Consider the following 5771-nt stretch of genomic DNA (forward strand, 5'->3'; position numbering starts at 1 on the left):
GCTCTGATGGATTGGGGACTGTCAAAACATTTAAAAGGCTTCGCAGCAGCCTGGCGATTTATACGCCTCAGTTGGACCAGGAGCTCTTGATTGTCCGCTCAGCTGCTCTTTTCCTTGCCTCAGCCTTCTACAGACCCAGCGATCACCAGAACATTCCTCAAGTCAGCAGCCTGACCGCCATATAGGGAAAAGAGTTCTAAGCCAGCTGCTGGCCTTGGGGACTTTGCATTGACCTAGCGACATGGAAATACAGAGCAGGTTGTAGTTTCTGACTTGAATAGAGAAAGCAGGGATGAAAGTCCCATGTGAAATTTGGGCACAAAGTTATCTGGGGAAGGTTTAAAAGATGCCTCAGTCAGTAAAATTCTTACAAGTATGAGGATCCGAGGTCAGATCTCCAGTGCCCACATAAGAGTCAAGGACATCAAGTGCTGTGATCCCTGTGATCAGCGCTGGGACTGCAAAGACAAGAAGGTCCCTGGGGCTGGGCAGACTCGCCAAGTCAGTGAGCTCCAGACTCTCAAAGCAACAAAATAAAAAGCAATCAAGTAAGACATCCAATACTAATGTCTGGTCTTCACGCACATGTGCAAATACATACATAGCCACTTGTACCTACAGCACACACACACGCACACACACACACACACACACACACACATACACACACCCTAGAGAGGACATGTCTGATGAAGCTGTAGGCCATCATCATGGCTAAGGCTGGACACAGTGGTCCCAGATGCTGATACTCTCAAGCAACTCCTTGAAGAGCAGGACAGCAGAACAGGACTCTCTGCTCATGAATAAGAGTCAAGGACCAAACTTAGCACAAAAGCTGTGCCAACGTGCTGAGAAATCAGAGGTATCCTTGATGGGAGGAGAGGACTCTTGAGGCACAGGGTTCCGAGGGCCCAGTGGCAGTGGCCATGTGAGAGCAATGGCATAGTTACGACAAGGGCTTCCAAAGTGCTGTGCTAGGCACTCCTGGGGCCAGGGAAGCCCTTAGGAGATGCAGATTCATAGGAGTTGGGAAGCCTAGAGTTTAAGGGTAGAGGCCTGCTTTCCAGTGAGAATAGCTATAGAAGTCCCAGGTCATTAATGATGGCTAGGGGAGAAACTTCAGTGGGCTTTCATGTTGAGAGCTGCATCTGGTACCCTTGTGGCCAAGCAACACAAAGCAAGCTTTGATATATGGATGGAAAAAGAAGATGAAAAGGACAGAAGAAAAAAAAATACATGAAAAGCAACAGAAGAAAGAGAAGAAGGGAAGCAAGGACAGACCAAGGGTGGGGTAGGGGGCTGTGAGTTCTAAAACTTTCCACAAGCTACATCCTGATAGCCCAGTAAAGTGTCGCTGACTCCCCAGAAGATTCCAGGGCTATACTGACTCCCCAGAAGGATCCAGGGCTACACTTCTGATTTCTATTCTGGGAACATTGAAAGGAGAGAGTCTGCTCTTTGAACTCCTGACTCTTCTCCTAGGCAAACCCATCTGTCTTGGCACTGTCTAGAGCAACGGTTCTCAACCTTCCTGGTGCTCAGACCCATCTGTCTTGGCACTGTCTAGAGCAACGGTTCTCAACCTTCCTGGTGCTCAGACCCTTGCGTTATGGTGACCCCAATCATAAAATTATTTCATTGTTACTTCATAACTCTAATTTTGCTACCGTTATGAGCCATAAGATAAATATCTGATGGGTATGAGTGACCCCTGTGAAAGGGTTGGCCAATTTCATAGAGGTCGAGACCCACAGGTTGAGAACCACTGGTCTAAATAACGACAGGAAACCACGAGCCGCTGCCAAGCTGCAGCTTTCTTCCCTGCTCCCCATCCCCCACCCACATACCTTACATCCTTGCCAAGTTCACTTCAGGTCCAACCTCCAAGTCACCCACTAAGACAAAATGGGGCCCAGAAGAACAAAGGCTCCCAAAGAAAGTGGCGGAGGTCCTCGCTCAGCTGCCCTCACATGCCGTCAACTAACCGCCTCTCTCCCCTGTACTCCGAAATACTGTCCTCTGTCAGTATTTCACCACAGCACTGGAACAGAAATGAAGAGAAGATGGTCACTAATCATAATGACAGTAGCAATGGCAGCTGTCACAACAGCCACACAGGGACTCTGTTCCGTCGACCTGAGCAGCACAGCTGCCGTCTGGAGACCAGGCCAAGCCTGGGGCTCACTGCTGGATGGCAGCCTCTCCTTGATTCTCTGCCTTCTCCATTGGCTTCAGCTTTTGGAGGCCATTCCCAGATCTGGACTTGCACTTATCCCACATCATTTGGAGGCCAGAATGAAGTGGCTTTGCATTGTCCTAGTCAGGAGTTTGCTCCACCAGTGTACCACACACCTGCATTGCAGACCTGAAGCTATAAAGACACAGGCACCCTACCTCAGCTTAACCAATTGGGAGTGGAGAAGGGGTGGTTTTCTCTTAGGGAAACATTGTCCTGAAAGAATCCTCAAATAAAGTGCACCAGGAAGGAATTGATTTGGAAGAACAGTCTCTTATAGCAGAAAGAGCACGGGGACAGAAGCATGAGGCGCCTGGCCACATAGCATCCACAATCAGCAAACAAAGAGGTGCGGGCCAGGTCTCAGCTTGCTTCCTCGGTTTTATTCAGGGTGGGACTCCAGCCTATAGGATGTTGCTGCCCTCATGCAGGGTGCATAGTCCCTGCACAGCTAAACCTTTCTGGAAACACCCTCCCCGTGATACCCACAGGTGTGTTTCCATGGTGATTCTAAATGCTGTCAAGTTAACAATGAAGATTAACAATCACAGACAATCCGGTATTGAACACGCCAAGTGCTGAAGGTCATGTCAAGCCGGAATCAAAGGGAAGGGTCTGGATAGCTCATATCCTTGGCCTGATGACTGCTGTGGTCTGGGCCCGTTAAAGAATTTGACCCTGAATCCCCCAAATGCATCTGTTGTGCACAACTCTGCACTGCTCCCCTTCCCTTCTGTAGCTCCAAGCCTGAGTTTCCTGCCTTCCGGTCCCTCCGCTGTCCTGTGCCCCCCTTTCTGTGTCCCATCTCCAAACCAATCTTGTGTTTCAGCAGATTCAGACAACATACAGAAAGGGCGCAGTGGTGTTGAATTTAACTGGCGCTCAGCCACGTGAATCTAAAGGTCAAGTGCAAGACTCTCCATCTGTCTGTCCTGTCTATCTGTCCTTGACTCCTCTGTGGTGAGCACTCTTCCACACCCTCCACAGCACCAGGCTGTCAGGGCTGTTCACATATTTCTTTCTCAGGAAAACTCAAAAGAAAAAAAAGAAAGAATATATCCAGGCCTCGAGTGTGGAATCTTCATTCTACTAGGCCATAAAACATCATGCTCATATTATAATTTCAATCCAGGGAGAGGATTTGCCACGAGAGCACTGAGATGCATACAAATTGCCTTTCTAAACCTCTGGCTACAATAAGCCAACTTCAGAAGCTGACAGTTTACTTGACAAATACCTAATAAAGCTTAAATAATTATTGAAAGCAGACAAATGGGAGAGTAGAATGGGAAGAGATGTCATGGGGATAAATCACAGGGAAGGAGGCAGAGCCCCAGCATGGCACAGAAGGCAGGGGCCGAGAGGCAGAACAAGAAACAAAAGTGGTATGTGGATGGTAGAGTTCTAGCAGCTGGCATGGGTGGCAGGTGTGGAGTGGCTTTCCTGTGGGACCACTCAATACTTAGCATGTCAACTTTCTGGGCTTTTCTAAAAGAGCCCATAGGAACAGTATTCTCCAGGGAGACCGCAATCCTCCACACCCCCATCTGACCAGAACCTCCTACAACAGCACCGCCATCTAGAGACAGAGCCTTTCAATCACATTTGTTCTCTTTTTCTCTGCCAGCCTCCCATATCTGCCTCCCACTCCTACTGATCCACATCCTCTTCCAAAACTGACCCTGAATGCTCTCATGTCTCCCCACCCCACCCCACCCCCAGTGAGTTAGATTAGGGTTTCTTACAGGAGGGTGGATGAGGGATTACCTATAGGAGCAGGAGCTCTGTGGCGGTCCCTACAAGAGCCACGGCTGGCAAGGAAATGATCTGAGAGAGGTATGAATGAAAGTAGGATCAGCATGACTTTACTGGTGCTGAGTCCAAATGTCTGGAGTCTAAGTGTTTTCTTACACATTCAAACACAGTAAAAGTTTGGGGGAAGTTTCCCTGAGACAGTTACCACAACAAAGCTTTAGGTGTGGCTACATCAAAACCCCTTCACAAAGTACAGCTCTAGGGCAAAGCACCTGTGACCTTTACCATTAGGATTCGTTCTTAATAGTACAGAAACTAAAGTGTTCAGAATAAAGGCCCAGTGTGGAAAAGTTTGTAATAAGCATAAGGGTGGTTTATATTGACTGGGAGACAAAGCTCAGGATAAGGACCTAAGCAACGCTCAGAATTTGGGAGGATTTGGGTAAATGCTAGTTCTATAGAATAGCCACTAGGTTGTCAGACACCATCCACTCTAGACTTCTGGATGGGCATGTATGATTTTTTTCCCTAGAAGAGAAAAGCCTGCATGTTTAATAATAATTTTTTTTTTCTCTGGTGCTTTCTGTAAGCTCTGCCCTCTACAGAATACCTTACCAGTGGCTACAGCAGTGAAGATAATCTCTCTCTCTTTTGGCCATCAACCATTAACTGTAAAAAAATTCTCATGGAGGTGTGGGGCCTCATGAAGCCCCCCCCCTTCTTTATGACTAGCCCAGTGTTGTGTAGATCTGGGGCCTCAGCAAGAATGCAAGATAGAGGAACCTTTGCTCTGTCTTGTGTAGTCCCAATGGAGGGACACACACTCTGGAGTTTATTGATAACAATTTTAAGAGGGGACATGAAATTGAGAAGGAAATCAGATGGGACATTTAGGGGGAGCTGGAAAGAGATAGTGGTAGATTGATATGCAGTGATATATATATATATATATATATATATATATATATATATATATATATATGAAATTTCAAATAATAAATATTCATTAAAGGGTACAGAGGGATGGCTGAGTAGTTAAGAGTACAGGCTGCTCTTCCAAAGGACCTGGTTTCAGTTCCCAGCAACCACATGGAACCTCACAGCCATCTGTAACTCCAATCCCAGGGGATCTGATGCCCTCTTCTGGTATCAGACAGTGCACATGTAGAGAAAGCCCTCACACACACACACACACACACACACACACACACACACACATTTTAAATAAAAGACAAGGTGTGCCTACATTGGTCTTTCTTTCCACAGGAGTTCTGTGTAGTAAAAGGATCTGAACTAAGTCACCTGAATGTGTTTGGAGGTGTGGGGAAGGAGAAACATAGGCTAGGGAGAACTGCCATATACTGCAAATACTGTAGCAATAATATGGATATGAAAGTAGCTCTTAGGATACTTAGAGTCCTTTAGGTACATGCCTTGTGATAGTGGAGCTGGGTCATATGGCATTTCTAGTCTCAGATCTCTGAACATTCTCCATGCTGATTTCCATAGTAACTGCAGAAGGTTACACATCTGCAGGTGTGAGAACATGAACTTTTCACCCTCCCTTGCTGTATAATGGTTCCCGGAACATTCTTGCATGAAAAGTTTCCTGGAACAACCACAATGACCCATAGCCTCCGGCCACAATGTTCCAACACCCCTGTAAAATGTCACCACCCTAATCACAATGTCACAAAGCCCTGGGTGTGTTACCTAGTGTTACACATGACTAGCATACGACCTAACTGTATGGGCAGTTTATGGTTTTAGAATTCCCCTT

Source organism: Mus pahari, chromosome 1 (genome assembly GCF_900095145.1).
Source record: "Mus pahari chromosome 1, PAHARI_EIJ_v1.1, whole genome shotgun sequence".
NCBI lineage: Eukaryota > Metazoa > Chordata > Mammalia > Rodentia > Muridae > Mus > Mus pahari.